The following is an 18,623-nucleotide window of genomic DNA, read 5'->3' as shown; positions in this document are numbered from 1 at the left end:
TGATTTAAATATGGAAGTCAATTTTCACTGGCAAAAAAAAATGGTCCTTACTAATACTTCTGGGAGGCAGACACACATCTACAGAAGAGGAGGGGAGAGCTCCATTTATTTTCATTGAGGGGCCCCATAGTCAAAGGATAAAGATAAGAAAGACACATATTGATAAAGAAATTTTAATAACTGGAAGGAAAGGATAACACTTTTCAGCTTACAGAACTTAAGTAAAATTACCTGACATCTATTTTTTTAAGAAAGAGAAGGAAATTTAATTGAATGCACAGTTAGACATCTATCAAAATGAATTTTCTTTAAAAACCTCATATAACAATATCCCATTTCTCTCTCAGCATAATGATTTCTTACCAACAAAGCCTGTCAGTGTTTCCTAGAAGCAATATTGAAGTGACTTCTTCCTGGAAATACAGCAAATGAACTTTTTCTGCTCCCAGAATCTTTCTCCTCATTAGGCTAGTTAGAACTATTTGCCCGGGGCTCACAGTCCTTCTTCTCTCAGACGGATGTTAAGTGTAGAGAAGCTAATGGACACTTTAACTGTTAGGGGGCTTTTGATTCAATCCCTTGCAGCCTGGCAGCTCATTCCCAGTCCTTTCAGAAGAGCTGCAATCATATCCACAAATATGATGGTTAAATATAGGCTGGAAGGGAAATAGCTGTTCTTATTCCTCATGACTAAAGGAGATCCTTGTTGAAAACAGGAAGTAATCCATGAAGGTTGCCCACAGGCTGGACTCTCACCTCCTCTAGAGGTCCCTCCACCAAAATGTCCCTTTTCTTGCAAGGAACAAAAGGGGAGGGAGTCTTTTGCTTTAGCTCCAGCTATGTTGATACAGGCCCCTCTTATGGACCATAACGTTGAATGAAAGGAGACCCCTTAAAAAACAGAATTTATTTGTGAAACATTATGTGTTTATTCTTACATGTTTAAATTTCAGTCACCTTCATTGTACTCTGCTTCTGGTATAATACACCTACTGAGACGTTTTTCCCACCACTCAAATCAGGTTTTGAACTCTTCGATTTCTATGTCTTTTAGTGCTTCTGCTGTTTTTTCTTTTATCTCTTCCACATCCGCAAAATGTTTCCCTTTGAGGATATTTTCATCCAGGAAACCAACAAAAATCTCTCAGGGCAAAATTGGGTAAATAGGGAGGGTGGGGCAAGGGGGTCATGTGATTTTTGGTCAAAACTGCTGAACACTCAGCATGGTGTGGGCAGGTTTACTCACAAATCACCCATCAGGAAATGGGCAAAGGTGTTGAAAGAGTTTTTAAAAAATTAACTGAAGCTGAATGCAGCCTCTCACAACAACACCAGCTGGTACACCAATACACATGGGCTCCTAGAACATTCACCTCGTGGGGGAAGCCTGTGCTACAAGGGGCCTGCCCTCCAGAAGATAATTCTGTTTGTGTGTGTGTGTCCCTCATATAATTTATCTTTAGTTTTTTTTATTTTAATATAATTTTATCTATTTTTATTGTTTAATTATAGCTTGCATTCAGTATTATTCTATATTAGTTTCAAAGGGACAGTGTAGTATAGTCAATACTATCATAATAACTATAATGGAGCCATGTGGATACTTGAAATATCGGGAGAACCAGTCCTTAACGTACATGATTATCTAACCACTACTTTTTCTTTAAAATAGCATCAAATAGCAATTGGTAACAGCATAAAACAACCTTAAAATAGTTTGAATTTCGAGTAAATACAAATTGCTAAGCACCCTGTGAATGGGAGACACATTTTCATGTAAATATATACATATTATTATCTGAAAATAAGTGTAGTCAGCAGTTTCCCAATTACTTTAACTCTCTCTGATTTCTCCTTCTACCTTGGTACCCTTTCTGCCCTCACATTGGCACCAATAAAATTGGTCAGTGCTTGTTTGCTGATTGTCTGCATCCCCTTTGTTTGTCCAGCTAGTTGGAAGGCTTTCAAATAATAGTTTTTACTTTCTCAGTTCACCCCCAATGAGTCTGGCACTGAAGGACTGGTTTGACAATCCTCGACTGAATTCTTAATCCATAGGTTACCTTTGCTTTGGGAGACACTGGCTTGATGCTTCCGATGGTTTGGGGTCAATAATGCACAAATGTCTAGACATTCAAATGAGGCCAGGAAAAAAGAAGCTATTCTTTGAAATTTATTTAGCAAAACCAGACATTGATTTGGAGGATGTGCCTTTCATAGGCAACTGAAAGAGAAATTTGTTCAGATTCTAAATATGAATCGCGTGGCAAGATCCAGACTGTGTTATCTTTCTAAATGTAGGCTCTTTGTGAAATCTATAAAGATGCTCCTATGAATCTGGCTATTGCTGAAGCATCAGGGCCCCATTTATCCAAAATGACTGCCATTGCTTGGAGTCAACAGCTGAATGTAAACAGGCCTTGCCTTGCAAAATACTGAAGCTCCACATTTGATATTGATGGGGTTGTTTTCTCCAGACTGTTACCTCATAATTTCTTCAAGTCTATTGACTAATTTTTTTTCTGGGAAAAAATATGATGCATTTTGTATGATGGCAATAGGACTTGATGTGTAAGATTTAGCTCATGTGTCTTTCAAGACTATATAAAAACCAAGGGCTTCTGAATCTGTGGCAATCTCTATGCCCTGGTTCTGGGCATAGCATGTCTCACTGTTAACTCAGATGGCGTGACCTAACACAATGTGACATATCCTAGAAGAAGGGATGTGACAACGTGGATCAGACAGACAATGCCGTACATGAAAAATACGGCATCTCCTCTGAAACCAATCCTGATAGCAGCAAAGCTGGTACCTCAAAGGGCACACCACTTTTGTCTGCATCCTTCAAACTTTTTGATAATATGAGGGCTGTGGTGAAGGCCACACCTGTTAGGGGCCCAGAAAGAAGTGGTATCCAGGCAGTGACAAAGGCAGTCTTTGAGCGGTGGTGTGCTCCCGCCATCAGAGGAGATACAACTGGGCAATGACCACGGAGAGGAGCTGTTCACCTCCTCCCCACTGGGTCTCCAGGACTGACCTGTACAACACAGAAGGAAGCTTGTTTCTTCAGCAGGTCAAGTGGAATGGATGTTGTTGAGAAGGTGTTAACTGTACCACCAAGATTTTATTGAAGAGAGTTCCACAATTTAGTCCAAGTTCTTTTTCTTACTCAGTTGATATAGGCCATGTATTAGTTGCATATATTGGCCAGCGTCCAGTGAGAAATAGGAACACCACTGTAAAAATCTCAAAGAGAAGAAAATTTGGTATAGAACCACATTCACAAATGACTGGAAAGGGTCATAGGGAACTACAGAAAATGGTGGTGCTACCCAGGGTTCAAAAAATAGAGTCAGTCACTACCCTCAGCTCCCAGGGCTAGAGAAGAACAAGTGAGAAAGTGGAATTAATTCTCTCACCCCGATCCATAGTGTTATTGGCACATCCAATTTTTTTTCATTCTTTACCTGCTACTTCTCTTTCTAGGACCCAGTCCCAATACCTAATTGATAAAAGAGGCAACCAACATGGTTTCCTGTCTTCCAGCCGCTGCAACACAAAGCAGAGGACAAAAGGGTGAGGGGGGGATGAGGTTTTAGCACAAGAAGACAATATTTGGCATATTCTGCTTTAGTTGTTGTCATGAAAGGTGTGAGCGAAGCAAGGAGACACACACTCACACAACACAGAAACACACTAACTTATGATATATGCCAGAGGGAAACAGTAGGTGAATGTGTGTTTATTCTTAGCTATCTTCATACATCTTGGACTGGACAATGATATGGTATTTTCATTAGTGGGATGTAGAGGATACCACATTGTCTATAGTTATATCATATTTAGCTATACTGCACATAAACATTTTAATATGGTTTGTACTTTCATTTCATTTGCCAAAACTTTTGTAAATAAATTTAACATAATGGTTCTTAAAGTTTGGAATGGATTTGAAATATGAAGTTAGAATTGATGTTTTGCTATGTTCCATCTCTTCAACTGAGGCACAATACATATTTGATATTTAAATTAAAGGTTGATTCTAATGCCCATGAAAGAGAGACACATATTTAATATAGTAAAATAAATCCTATAGGATACCACAGTTCTCTTTTGGAAAAGTAGAAAGATTTAGGAAAATTAAAGATTTTACATTTGAGTCACAGAAAAATCTCCTGCAGCAAGTGATTTTTTTCTTACATGGCACAGAAATGCCTCTTTAGACCCACCACCAGTTCCACTGAGGTGGTTTTTTACAGAAGCAAAGACTACCTTTTTAATTTATTTTTAAGAATTGTAATAATTTAAGAGTAATATTTACTATTTTTCTGCATAAAATGTTAACATATGATGGAGGGGTTGGATCAAGATTGCAAATAGAGTATTTTTATGCCTCTCACTGAAAGTTAGCTGAAATAACAGAAGTATTATTAAGAAATACTAATTTTATGTAAACACTGGAAAATAAGAAAACATTCAGACCATGAACTTGCAAGAAATTCTGAAAGAGAGAAAATATTTGGGGTAAATTTTCAAGGAATCAAAGCATAGAAAATTGCCCAATACCAACAATAAGAGTTCTACTGTCAGCAGGTTGGTAAGATTCAAGCTTTATGACGATAAATGCAAAAGCAGGAGAGGCCTACAGGATAAAAACAACTGAATTTGGATCAGCTGGGAAGAATGGATGTGTTTAGCTCTCCCAATGTCATGTTTTATTGTTTATCATATATGCTGTGGATATGCCTGTTTTAATTTTTTGAGAAGCCAACTTTGATGTTGATACTTTTTCTGCTTCTTAGAGTAAATATTTTTCAGGTGGATTATCCTTTATAATCTGAGAACAATTTTAGCTTATCAGGTATTTTCTTAGTTATTTATAATTTCATTTACTTATTCAATCGAGGTCACTCTGGGTTAATATTTTTGCAGCACATAGTCAATTTGGAGCATAAATTTGAGCAGGTCTTTTTAACTTGTCCAACTTATAAGATCATTAGTTTGAAGAACAGTGAATATATGTGGTCTGTCCAGAAAGTATCCAGCCATGTAAAATGAAAAATAGAGACATTTATTGAAGAAGTTATAAGATACAAGAAACATTTACATAGGACAATGATGCCTCAGTGTCTTTCAAAGCAAGCACCTTGGGACTTCATACAGTTTTTCTGATCGCTATCAGCTGCCCCATTGTATTTTCCTGAATCTCATTGATCATCTGAAATCTTTTCTCTTTCAATGGTGATTTTAGTTTGGGGAAAATCCAGAAGTCACAAGGCATCAAATCTGGGTTGTAGAGAGGCTGAGTCACCTGGAGGGTTTGATGTTTCATCAAAAGACTCCATATAAGACATGATGCAAGAGTGGTCATGTTGCTGTGATGAAGCTGCCAATCACCAGTTGCTCATCATCCAAATAGTTTCCATGGGGGAAATGTTCAAGCTTAATGCAAAATTTGATAGATTCATGGTTCTACTTGCTCAGTCATTTTGAATGTGATGGCCACACAGCACACATGCTCACTCAAAGGCCTCAACTGCCCCCACTGACCAGTACAGTGAAGTTGTCATTGTTCATGCATGCACTTTCCAGTCCACTCTCCTTGGCTGCCAGTTTACATCGATGTCATGCGAAGCATTCTCATTATATTAACAATGGCTGGGATTTTCCCCACAGACCTCACTCCTAACTAGTTACCCAATTACCGGTGTTCTATAACCTTGATGGAAACTGTCTTGCTATCTGATTTTGTTTGTGTACTCTTTTTTATTGAAGGAGGATTGTTTGTTTGTCTTTAGTCCACAGAAGAGAATAAACCTAAGAAGCTCGTGTTGATTTCCTTGCCATCATTGCTGTGTCCACATCTTAGATCACACAATTGCATTGCCCCAAAGCTCATTTTAGGGCCATACCTTAATTTCAGTCCCCAGGCATAAATTTACTTGGAATTGCATTCAGACCCAGAGTAAATGTACAAGGTGACATCGAGATTAGATGATGGAAGGGAAAGTATCCAGGAAGAAAATGGTCCTGATGATACTCCAGAAATTATTTCTCCCATGTATTAGGGGTGAGAATATGTAGTTTGATTACCAGCCTACTGGAATACAAATTTATCAAGTCACAATGAAAGCGAGTAAAAATATACAAACTTTTCTCTCTCCGGACAAACTCTTTTTTCTCAGGACAATGATTGTGCTTCAAATAGTTTAATTTCATCCTGGGTCTTGGTAAAATGTTAATCAATAACCTCCTGAATTTCAGGATGTTGAATTCCAACATCCTTTGTGCATTTTCATGCTTATTTCAGTTATATAGTACTCTATAGTCACCTTCTTTACTTCAAAGTACAAGGTAAGTTTATCTTCGCTCTGAAGATGTAGAACTATGTTTTGCCTTTAGAGTCACATCGCAATTTTAAGTAATTTGCCAATGATCAAACAGCATGTAAAAAGTGCTGGATTCAGGGTTTAATTCAAGTCTCTGTGTTCCTACGGCCATGCTCTTTATTTCTTTCTCTTTTAAAGTTTGGTTTCATCATAGTATAAATCCTCAAGAAGGTGTGATTTAAACTAGGGTTTAAAAGGTAGAAAGAGTTTTAACACCCAGAATGACAAAAGTAAACATACCAAAGGGTGAGGAAAGTTGGAGAACAATTCAGAAGCAACCAGCACATAGCATTTGGAGTGTAAGGAATATGTGGAAGTGTAGCAGCGGAAAATCAGACAATGACAGTGAAGGCATTGCACCCCAAGTTGTAGTACCCAACACTAAGGGAACAACATGTGCCTCTGTAGGAGGTAAGGGTCATTAAAGTTGACTTATGCTTATAATCTAGCCATGTGCTATACCGTATAGCTTGGAGTGGAAGAGGTTATAAAAGCGATAAGGCAAGTTAACAGCATTTTGCCATTGGAGGTGAATTGCATGTGGAATAAAATTAAGCTTCGCATTATTAATTTTATCACATTAACCTAAGTAAGAAGAAGGTAGGTTCTTATTTGCAGAGAAAAAAAGTGATAAGTTTAATTTTAGATATGCTGAGAATGAGAGATTATAGGTTACCCAGGAGATAATGTATAACATAGACAATTTAGGTTTAGGACCATGAGACAAACTCATGGGGAACTGAACTTGAAAGCCATCTAAAGAGAGGTGATAAATGTTTCCAGTGTATAGTAATTGCTCAGATATTAATTAAACTGAATTATATGGAAGTGAATTGAATCAAACAGGGTCATCAGGTACCACAGAGAAAATGTAGTGATACAATTACAAGGAAACAGTGCAGTTAAGAAGCAGTATTACTTACGTTTAGGAGGAGCAAGAAGGTATCACATGGAGTGAGCCTGAGAAGAAGACTCTGGAAATGGAGACACAGGGCGGTCATTTCGGTAGCCAGAGTTCAGGAAGTTCTGGTATATGTTAATAATCATGCATTTAAAGATGCATGTTTCTTGAGTGTGAACAATGGTTAATACAATGAATACAATAGTGAGATGCCTTTGCATGGATGGAGGCATCTGTAGTTTACAAGGCAGGCAGATCTGCCAGGGGCAAAAGTAGTTCTGATGTGAACTCCATATAGGACCTACCCCTGAGGGGGCTCACACTTTCCTATGGGAAAAAAAATGAGAGAAGTGTAGAAAAGTGAAAGTGACCTAAGGGTAGATCGCAGATTTGCTTTTCCCACAAAGACATTTTATTCCAGTGACATGGGTGCTTCCTCATGATTTCCTGATGAATTAATGAAGACTTTAAATACATTCTTTGCTAGACTATAATCTCTCTAAGGTCAGGGATTATGCATGCTTCGTTCATGCTGCTTCCTCAGCACCCAGAGCAGAACCTGGAACAAAGTGGTTCAATTAAACACCTTAAAAATGGATGGATGGGCCCTGGCTGGTGTAGCTCAGTGGACTGAGCCCAGGCCTGTGAACCAGAGGATCACAGTTTGATTCCCAGTCAGGGCACATGCCTGGGTTGCAGGCCAGTGCCCAGCCGGGGACCCACGAGAGGCAACCATACATTGATATTTCTCTTCCTCTCTCCTTCCCTTCCCCTCTAAAGACAAATAAATAAAATCTTTTAAAAAATGGATGGATGGGTGGATGGATGGGTGGATGGATGCACGTATGCATCCCTGACCACGGCTCATACATAAACACTGCTCTGCATTACCCTCTTCCTTTTCCTATTGTATTTACCCATCTACATACTTCTCCTATTATTTCAATTCTTATTCTGAAAGTTTCCAGAAGGTGATGAAGTACTCAGCAATGCTCCTCTTTGAAATGTGTCTCATTGTGACTCTCAACTTTATGTCCTTGATTTGTTCCTTCAGCATCATAGCATCAGCCAAAGTACCTTAAAAATACAATGAAAGACACTGTTAGATTCTTTTAAAAATAGAAAAAAATGTAATTTTCTTCACTTTCTCAAAATGATATAGCTTTTGAAAATATTAGACTCTTGACCAACTTCTGAATTCAGAGCTAAAGAGCTGCCTTTCAATTACTTCTCACATGAACATAATGGTTCCAGGGAATGGGAAGTATTCGCAGTTAGTCTGAGAGGCAGTGGGGACATTTTTTGGAGAGCTGATCAGCTTTCGCCTGACTTTGAAGTCCTCCGGGTCCCTGCAACCACCCAAGTACATCAAATTATTTGAAGAGAAAACCTGTTCTGATTAAACCGAGACCATTCTCTGGTGAAGCCTGCAGACAGCATAGAAACTAATGCACCCTGCACATGTCTCTTTCTGCAACGGTCTCCACCTTATATTTTATGTGAGAGTGGAAGCACAGGCCTTCCTCTGTGAAGAAATTTGAGGATTCTGTAGAGACAGGAACAGTGTGACAAAGCTCCGAAAGGCATCTTATCTCATAAATTCCCCAGTTGTTTCCTGCAATTGTAGGAGGCTGGGCTCTTTATCACAGTCCGTCTGGGAGGCTTCCGAGATGGCTTCATGAGAAACTAATACACTGCATACAATTTACAATAGCCAAGAGTTGGAAGCAACCTAGGTGCCCATCAGTAAACGAATGGATCAAAAAATTGTGGTACATATACACAATGGAATTCTATGCAGCAGAGAGAAAGAAGGAGCTACTACCCTTTGCAATAACATGGAGGGAACTGGAAAGCATCATGCTGAGTGAAATAGGCCAGGCATTGAAGGACAAATACCATATGATCTCACCTTTGAGAGGAAGCTAAAGAATAAAACAAACAAGCAAACAGAATAAAAACAAAGACACTGAAATAGAGAACAAGTGGGCAGCGACCAGAGGGGAGAGGGAAGGGAATTTAAGGGGAAAAAGGGGGAGGGATTTTGAGGAACAAGTATGAAAGACACAAGGATGAGGACTTGGGGGGGGGGGAATGGGAGGGAGGGGGGAGACCGGGGGTGGGGTGGGGTGGGATGGGAGAAATAGATAAAAAAAATGTACTTGAAAAGTAACTTAATAAAATTTAATTTAAAAAAAAAGAAACGAATACACTGCAGATTGGACCACAGGGGCCATCGGTCAGAATATACATTTATAGATTGATGTGCTCTAAATTTATATTGTAAGTGTGTGGCTGGATTGACCCCATCTCTACCATGTACAAATAGGCTGCACGAAAGAAGTGACACTGAGCCCACTCTTGGGGACCTTTCCAAGGGAAGTTAGACAGCCATATATCTATGGCAAGAGCCAGAGTAGGTAACAGAGGATTTGCAAGTCAGAATTTTGTTACTCAGATAACTTCCATGGGCTGGAAAGAGGAGAAAAGATCAGGAGTGTTGAAGGACAGAAGGATTCTAGGTGAAGAGAGGAGGGACCATGGTCCCCTAAGGATAGAGACAGCACTGAGGCAGACATCCAAGACAGATGAGAAGGCAGTGCAGGAGCCGTGTCTAGCAGGAGTGCCTAGGAGAATTGCCACCGGGAGAATGATCCAGAAGCATCTGAATATGTCCACGCACGGGCAATTTTCTGTTTACTCTTTGCAATACAAATGGTGTCCTCTAAGTGGAAATGCTTAGACTTGACCTCTGCACATTGAGAAGCCACTCTTTGTCCTTGAAGTGGAAGAGCATCGTGATGAAAATAATGTTTTAAGTGCTAGCTACAATAACAGCTAACTTCTTCCGCACTTAGCTCATGCCAAGCACACCCCCTTTATATTTATGAACTAATTTAAACCAGAAAACAATTTCATGGGATTGCCACTATTTCCTCTGTTTTGCAGATAAGTAAACTGAGAATAAGAAAACTAAAATAACTTGCTCAAGAAAACACAGGTAATAAAAGGCAGAGTTGGGAACCAAACCTGGGCATCGGAACTCCAGACATGCAACATCACTCTGCTATGCTTTCTGCTTGCTTAATATCTGCTTGTCACATATCTTTAAATAACAATAAAGTTTTCAAAGGAAAATAACTTTTGTAAGTTTCATATCATTGTTTGGTAGGAATATAGTGGAAAGTATTTACTAAGTTCTCATTTTGGTAAATAGATGGTTTTTTTTTTTTCCTTTTTGAAAATGCTATGATAAACAAAGCCATGTGAATTTTTATCTTGGCAAACACACCTCCAGGGAAAATCAGTTTTTAGCAGTGAAATAACTGGATCAAAGGATATGAATATTTTTAAGAAGTTTGACATATGTTATCATAAATCACTCCCCAGAAAGATTTTTCCAATTTGCAGTCTGCCGTCCGAGACTGGGATGATCAATATCCCTAACCCTTCACCAGAAATTATTAGTATTTTCTCTTAACCTTTGACAGGTTGATAATCTAAGCGTAACTCAGTGTAGTTTCCATTTGAATATTTGATTGCTAGCCAAAGCACCTATCAATTGTCGTTTAATTTACTAATAAAAAATTCTGTAGAGTAGAATCATCACTCTATTATATTTATTGAAAATATTTCCCTAGATGTTTTTTTTATTTCAGGAATGTCAGGTTTTTTAAAAATTATACTTGGCATACAATGACATATTAGCCTAGTGCGTACAACGTAGTAAATCTATATTAATACCTGATGACGTGAGCACCACAGTTAGTCCAGTCACCGTACCACCTTGCGACACACACTGTTCACTGTGCTGCCTATTGAATACCTGCGTCTTACGTATTTTGTAACGGGAACCTTGTACTTCTCATTCCCCTGCACTTTATTTGCCCATCCCTCCATCCTCCCCACTGGCAACCATTTGTTCTCTGTATCTGTGATTCTGTTTCTGTTTTGGTTTGTTTGTTTGTTTGTTTGTTAACCTGAGCCCTCACCCACACCATCCACAGCCAGCCAGGCTGCCAGGAACCCTGTCCCCACCCACTCCCACTTGGGCAGCGACCAGTCTGCAGAAGCCACCAGACAAGCCCAGTCTGCCCAGGGGCCGCCCTTTCACCAGGGCGCTGCTTTAGGGTCAGGAGACGTAGCTGTTTCCTTTAATTCCCAGAATTTAATTCTATGTTTTTTCAGACATTACATGATTTTAAAATGCATACAAATAAACCAATATTTTTATTTAGAATGTTGGCATTTGGTTTGATATTTACAAAAGCTTTCCCTACTCTCAATATTATTTAAATTTTTTGCTCTTATTTTAGTGTTCTTTATGGTTTTGAAATTTCTTTAAAAAACTTGTGATTTATGTTGAATTATCTGATATAGGGACATCACTTGTTATTGTGTCCTCAAATATTAGCCACTGGTCCCAAGTTTATCAAGTGCTGCTAGTGTCATTGACATAATATGTAATCATCCTGTTCACTTTCATTATTCTGTTATTAACACATAATGTTAATGGGCTGAGTAATGCTGACTCATACAGCTTCATTAATTTACATGCTAATATGAATCGGCTTTTTTTCCTGAAAATCTCCTTCTTAATTACCATGGTGGTTTTGTTTTGTTCTGATTTGTTGTTAGAAAACAGTTTGTAATTGCACAAACAATACAGACTTATTGTAGACAAATTAAGCACACAGTAGAAAAAAGGCAGCTAATAACTGCTATCAGAATTTTAGGTACAATCCTTTCATCTCTGTTGGTTGTTGTTCTTGACATGCATTTTTCAGAATACTATCCACCTTGATTTGTAAACTACTTTTAAATTCAATAATAGCAGATTTTTTTCTTTACGTACATCTGTATCGTCAAGCATAATGACTGCACAATTTGACACCCCTCAAAAATGTACTGCAGTTCACTCAACCTATCACTAGTTGTCTTATTTGCAGTCCCTTTTCCAATGTTATTTTGATAAATGATAACATAACATTCATATATCTAAATCTTTAAGAAAAGATGTATTTGATTGCAGAAAGTTAAAGTGTGGGTTTTCTGGGGAGTTCCAGCCTTCTCCCCTTCATTCTAAATAACAGACCTCAACCAAAGTCCTATTCCAAAAGCATTGTTTTTTTTTAAATTTTTTTATTGATTATGCTGTTACAGTTGTTCTATTCCCCCCTTCATTCCCTTCCACCCTAGCCCCCATCCCCACCACTACCCCCCTTTAGTTTATGACCATGTGTCTCAATTCCTTTAGATTCTATATTTCCCATGCTATTCTTGCCCCCCCATCTATTTTCTATCTACTGTCTATGATACTTATTTTCTGTACCTTCTCCCCCCTTCTCCTCCTCCCACTCCCCTGTTGCTAACCCTCCTTGAGATCTTCATTTCTATGTTTCTACTCCTGATCTAGCTGTCCTTTTAGTTTGCTTTTGTTTTAGGTGTGGTTGTTAATAACTGTGAGTTTGTTGTCCTTTCACTGTTCATGTTTCTTTAACTTCTTTTTCTTAGATAAGTCCCTTTAACATTTCATATAATAAGGGCTTGGTGATGATGAACTCCTTGAATTTGATCTTATCTGAGAAGCACTTTATCTGTCCTTCCATTTTAAATGAAAGTTTTGCTGGATAGAGCAATCTTGGTTGTAGGTCTTTGGATTTCATGACTTGAAATACCTCTTTCCAGCCCCTTCTTGCCTGTAAGGTCTCTTTTGAGAAATCCGCTGACAGTCTGATGGGGACTCCTTTGTAGGTGACTGTCCCCTTAGCTCTTGCTGCTTCTAGGATTCTCTCCTTCATTTTAATTTTGGCTAATGTAATGTAATGATGATGTGCCTTGGTGTGTTCCTTCTTGGGTCCAACTTCTTTGGGACTCTCTGAGCTTCCTGGATTTCTTGGAAGTCTATTTCCTTTGCCAGATTGGGGAAATTCTCCTTTATTATTTGTTCAAATAAGTTTTCCACTGGTGGCTGTGCCTTTCCCCCTTCTGGTACCCCTATAATTCGGATGTTGGAGCGTTTAAAGATGTCCTGGAGGTTCCTAAGACTCTCCTCATTTCTTTGAATTCTTGCTTCTTGACTCTTTTCTGTTTGGCCATTATTTGCTTTCTTCTGGTCCACTCCATTGATTTGAGTCCCAGTTTCCTTTTCATTGCTATTGGTGTCCTGTGCAATTCCATTCATTTCAATTAGTTTCGCCTTCATATATTTGTCTAATTTGTCGGTATAATCAACCAGTTCTGTGAGGATCCTGATGACCAGTGTTTTAAACTGTGTGTCTGAGAGTTTTGCTATTTCTTCATCGCTTAGATTTATAGGCTCTGGGGCTTTGAGATCTTGCGACATTTTTGGTCTGTTCTGGCCCTTTAAGTGTGAGAAGCGGTGCCATGGACTCCCAGGTCACTGGGTTGTGACGCTGTATGTGGGGGCGTGGTCAGAGCGGGGAAATGGCGGCCCCCTCTGCTGTTTCTCACAGCTGGGTGAGGATTAGCGTCTTAGGTGGTTCACCAGGGCCGGGCCACTCAGAGTCGCTGGGTTATGACGCTACCTGTGGAGGTGGGGTCAGAGCAGGGAAATGGCGGCGCCCTCCACTGCCGCTTGCCGCGGGGACCCGCCAGGCCCCGGTCCAACCGCCCACTCCCTCGCCTGTCCGCCCTCGCACAAATGTGCGACCACAGTCAACACGCAGCACCGCTCCCCCGCTGTCTCCCCCGCAGTCGCTCGCCTGGTGGCTCGCTCGGTCGCTCACTAGGTCCAACCCTGCGCCTGGATTCCGTGCCTGACTCTGGCTGACCGAGACCTCCTGTGCAATCCCGCTTCACCAGCCACTGGTTTCGCCCCTTACTGGTCAGGCTGAAGAATTTGTTGTTAACGGACTTCCGAAAAGTTCAATTTTCCGTGTTCTGGCTGTGTTTTCTGTTGCTAATATTTAGTTTTCTCTAAACTTGGTTGTGTGAGAAGGCATGGCACATCCACCTATGCCTCCATCTTGGCGGAAGTCCATTGTTTTAAATTGAAGAACAACTTAAATGAGGTGCTTTTAAGTGTGCTGCTTTGAAGGTTTTAGGTACGTGTGTTTTTGAGCCCAGTAACCCCCGAACAGGAGGCTTGCTTCTGCCTGTCATTCAGGATCCGTCCTCCCTGTATGCACTCTCCCCTCCCCCGATTTAGAGCAACTGCATGTTTGAGTAATACAGTCCCCAATTCATGGATGCACAGCTAAGTAGTTTATTTGACATCAGATGACTTTAAGTGGCAGAACCAAGGTTTGAACTATATTTTTATGAATATTTTCTTCCTACAACGTTGGAACTGCATATATAATTAAACGGTCTGGTCACTACATCAATTGGAAAACCTTGAATTAGGCAGGAGTCCAGAGGTTTAGTTAATTCGGAAGCTCATCCTGAGCCCAGATTATCCATTTTTCCCTCAGCATTCTCAGCAAAGGTGACTTTTGTCCTTAAACTTGTGCCCTTAGGCTCTCAAGGTAACTGTAGTGGCTACAAGCATCACAGTCTCACACCACAATGTCTAAGGGACCCCTTTCCCAACAAAAACAGCAGTTTCTCTTTCTCCCGCCACTTTTTAAGAATGAAAAAAAACTTTCCCAGAATACTCCTCAGCAAACACTTTCTCAGGGACTGCAATGCATGTGCAGTTCTAAACAATTATGGGTAAGGACAATGTTATTAAATTGTACATACTTATCAAAATGTAGACCTTGAGGCATTAGAAACACTATAAAAACAAATTTCTATGGCCAAGAATAAGGCAAGGGAGTGGATCTAGCTAGGAACAAACCATGTTTGTGACACAGATACCAAGACTGGAGATAAGAACAAGAGAGGGTGAGTCAAAAACTATTACAGTCCAGACGTCCTTGGAAATTGGGAAAGTAGATTATTATTGAGAGAAGTAGGAAAAGAATAGAGAGATGTCATTCCTAATGGAAAGATGATAGCTTTGGTTTGGCACAAGTTGGTCCAAGAGATGGGATTTTCAAAAAGAATCACAGGCACATAACCCCAAAACTCTGAAGCTCACAGGAGCAGCCAGAGTACAGATTGAGTCTTAAAAACTTCTTTGTAGATATGGCAGCCCATGTCATGGAAGTAAGATTACTGAGAGTAGCCCCAGAAAAGAACATAGACCAAGCACGAGGAATCACCCCTGATCAAGAGAACAAAGATACATATAATTGAAGAAGATACAAGTGGCAAAAGAAACACAGTAATTAAAAAAAGGCAATGACATTCCATTGAAGACATAGGCTACTAGATTCAACATGGAACTATTAACATTCTCCATCTTCTTTCTTCTCTATAAGCAAATGTTTTAAGATCTTCAAGTGTCCCATGAAGTGGCTGCGCCATCATTTACTTAGTCACTCTTCTGTGTTGGCTATCCACTTCGAGCTTTTGTTTTAAATTTGCTCCTCTAATCTAGTTTCAGCCTTATACCTCAAAATCTAAGCCAAGAGTTATATAGTCTCAGAACAAGAAAACAAAGATTCTTTTTTAGTAAAACAACTGGCTGGTAAACAATGTTTAATATGGAAATAAAATGCTTTCTTTGTTATATTGCAAAATAAGCTTGACTTACAAGACCACATATGTGCTCTCACTAAGCTAAGAGATGATACACAAGGCTTAGCTACAAGGATGGATTCAGGGATAAGAAGAATGTGATGTAAAGCAAGTAAGAGGAAATCCTACCCTTGTCCTGCAGTACGGTGGAAAGATAAGAAGGCAGTGAAAGAAGTAGTATTTGTTCAGATGGGTGTCTCACTACTTCTTAGTGAGACCTTAACCCAAAGAGGTCCAGGCATGTCACAGTGATTGAAAAAAATATTGGGGCCACAGTAGGTGACCCTCCTCATTTGTTCCTGTATAAATATGAAGGAGACCAGCATAATTAATGGTTGATGTCTTGTGGTAAAAATGAGAGAGTTCTGTTTTGCTCTTCTAAGCTTCTCTTAGTTCTGACTGGCCTGGACATTGAGTGGCCGAGTGAAGGTGACCTGATGACATAAGCTGGAGATGGCAGGTTGCCTGGTGGAGAAAATGACATGGACCCTGGAATATCTATAACCTGAACTAGAGCTAAACAGCAATTGAGGTGGCAAAGGGAGATCGTTAGGTTTAAATTAAAATGAGAAGAAATTGATTTCTGTATTATCAGCCAAAGATATCAGCAATAGATGCCATCAGAATGCCCACAGGTAATGTGATAACTTGTGTCCAAAACAGTCACTCTCTTTAACCCCCTGTACATTCATAACATTCCTCTGTAGTAAGTGGTCTGTGATCTGTGAATCTGAATTTCCTGTTGGGAATGGATTGACCAATAGAGCACGGTAGAAGTAATGTTATGGGATTTCTGAGGCTAATTTATTAAGCCTCGGAGCTTCCACGTTGGCCTCTTGGAACACCAGCCACAGTATTATGAGGCCAAAGCACACAGAGAGGCCATGCGTATAGTAGGCTCTGTGTCCGATAAACTCACCCATGGACTGAATCAGCTGTCAGCCATGTGAATGGACATTTGGACATTTGTCTTCTTGGACATTTAGCCCAGATGAGTCTTTAGATGAGTCCTGCACTAGAGCTGAAACCCTAAGAGATCTGAAGGTGAAACCACCCGGCTGAGTCTAATCCACCCACCAAATGGTGACAACTATCGATTTTCGTTTTAAGTCCCTGGGTTTTGGGGTTGGTTTTTAATACAGAAAATACAACCAGGGCAGATGAGATCAGTCCAAACACATCCTGATAGATAGATGCCTGCGAAGCCCACCTCAAAGTGGATGGGGGAGTGGCATTTTGAAATGAGAAGAACAGATTCCACACTTGATCTTAGCCAAAAGGCCAAGAAACAATGGGAATGGCATCTTGGCTGGAGGACTCTTTTACCATATAGGCAAGAGATCACGTAAACCACTTTGTTAAATGCACTTTAGAGTAGAGCAAGAGTAGAAGAAAGGCATAAGGGAGACTGAACTATTTTTTCCAATACTAGCCATTACCTAAAGTCACTTTTAAATTATGGTATTAGGCTAAATACTAAAACGTGTTTAATATACAAAGTGAAGTCTTATGAGATAGGCTAAATTTATTTGCCTGTTATTTGCCTGTTATTTACCTACAGGCAAATAACAAAGATAGATTTTATACAGGTTGCATTGTAATTGAATTAAGCAGTGAACAGACCATCACAGCCTGTTTTTGTCAATAAAGTTTTATTGGAACACAGCCGTGTCCATTTGTTTACATATTGTCTGTAACTATACTTGTGCAGCAACAGTTGAGGCAGAAACTACATGGCCCATAAAACCTAAGGTATTTGTTCTCTGACACTTTAAAGCAAAAGTGGACTGACCCATACCTACAGTAAAATTTGGAACCACAACCCATACTTGGATATGAAAATATATTTGCAACTATATTTTCAGGGGAAAATTCCTAGAAATGGAATCGCTAAGTTGCAGAGTTTGTACAACATTGCAGACATTCGTATATTGTGATCCAAATTCATCTCCAGAAAAACTGTGTGTCAGTTTACACACAGTCCTATCAGTGTGAGATGGCTCAATTCTCTAAATCCACACCCATCTCAGAAAACTGAAATTTTGAGTCTTTTATTAAAAAAAGAGGAAGAACATCTTTGTACATAATTTTATCTGTATTTAAGATCATTACATAAGATACTTTCCTATAAGAAAAAAGATAATGTTAAAAGTATTAAATCCTTTGTTATGTACTGTCAAATAAATTTTCAGAAAAGTTGTATCAAATTTACACTTTATATTACATGAACTTGACATATTTATTTTTACTCCATAAATATATCAGATAAATTGAAATAAATTGAATTTTTTTCACTTAGTCATGTCAATTAAGTTGTTCATATGTTGGGCAAAAATTGTATATTTGTTTTTAATTTTCATAAAAAGCCTCCTACAGTTGTTTGCCAGCTTTTTCTTCTTTGTGTTATATAACAGAAATTCAGGAATACATTTTTAAAAAATATGCATTTGAACCTGATCCTGGACTTTCTATCCCATTTCTGCGTTAATCTATTTCTACACCAGTACTATTCAGAAATAATTAGTATAGATCATGATATGTTTTGGCATCTGGGAAGGCTTAGCTAAAGGCTTAGCTGAAGGCTCAGGTACGTGTATTGTTCTTTAACTTTTGGTTATTCATATACATTTTCTCTTTTAGATTATTTTAGAACACCTTGTCAAAGATCCTAAAAATACTTTTGAGATTTCTATTGAGATTGACTTGGTACGTTTGAAATTTCACCCAATTTTCTACTGAGA

The 18,623-nt window shown here is 39.2% G+C and overlaps 1 pseudogene; it reads right to left on the bottom strand.

The window, feature by feature from the left end:
• Positions 1-17,042: 17,042 nt before the first annotated feature.
• Positions 17,043-17,175, bottom strand: LOC128627733 (uncharacterized; annotated as a pseudogene).
• Positions 17,176-18,623: the final 1,448 nt, after the last annotated feature.

The sequence above is a fragment of the Artibeus jamaicensis genome, unplaced genomic scaffold (genome assembly GCF_021234435.1).
Source record: "Artibeus jamaicensis isolate MK-2021 breed Jamaican fruit bat unplaced genomic scaffold, CSHL_Jam_final contig_465, whole genome shotgun sequence".
Lineage (NCBI taxonomy): Eukaryota > Metazoa > Chordata > Mammalia > Chiroptera > Phyllostomidae > Artibeus > Artibeus jamaicensis.
The sequence above is the reverse complement of the archived record's forward strand: the minus strand, read 5'-3'. Positions and strand labels throughout refer to the sequence as shown.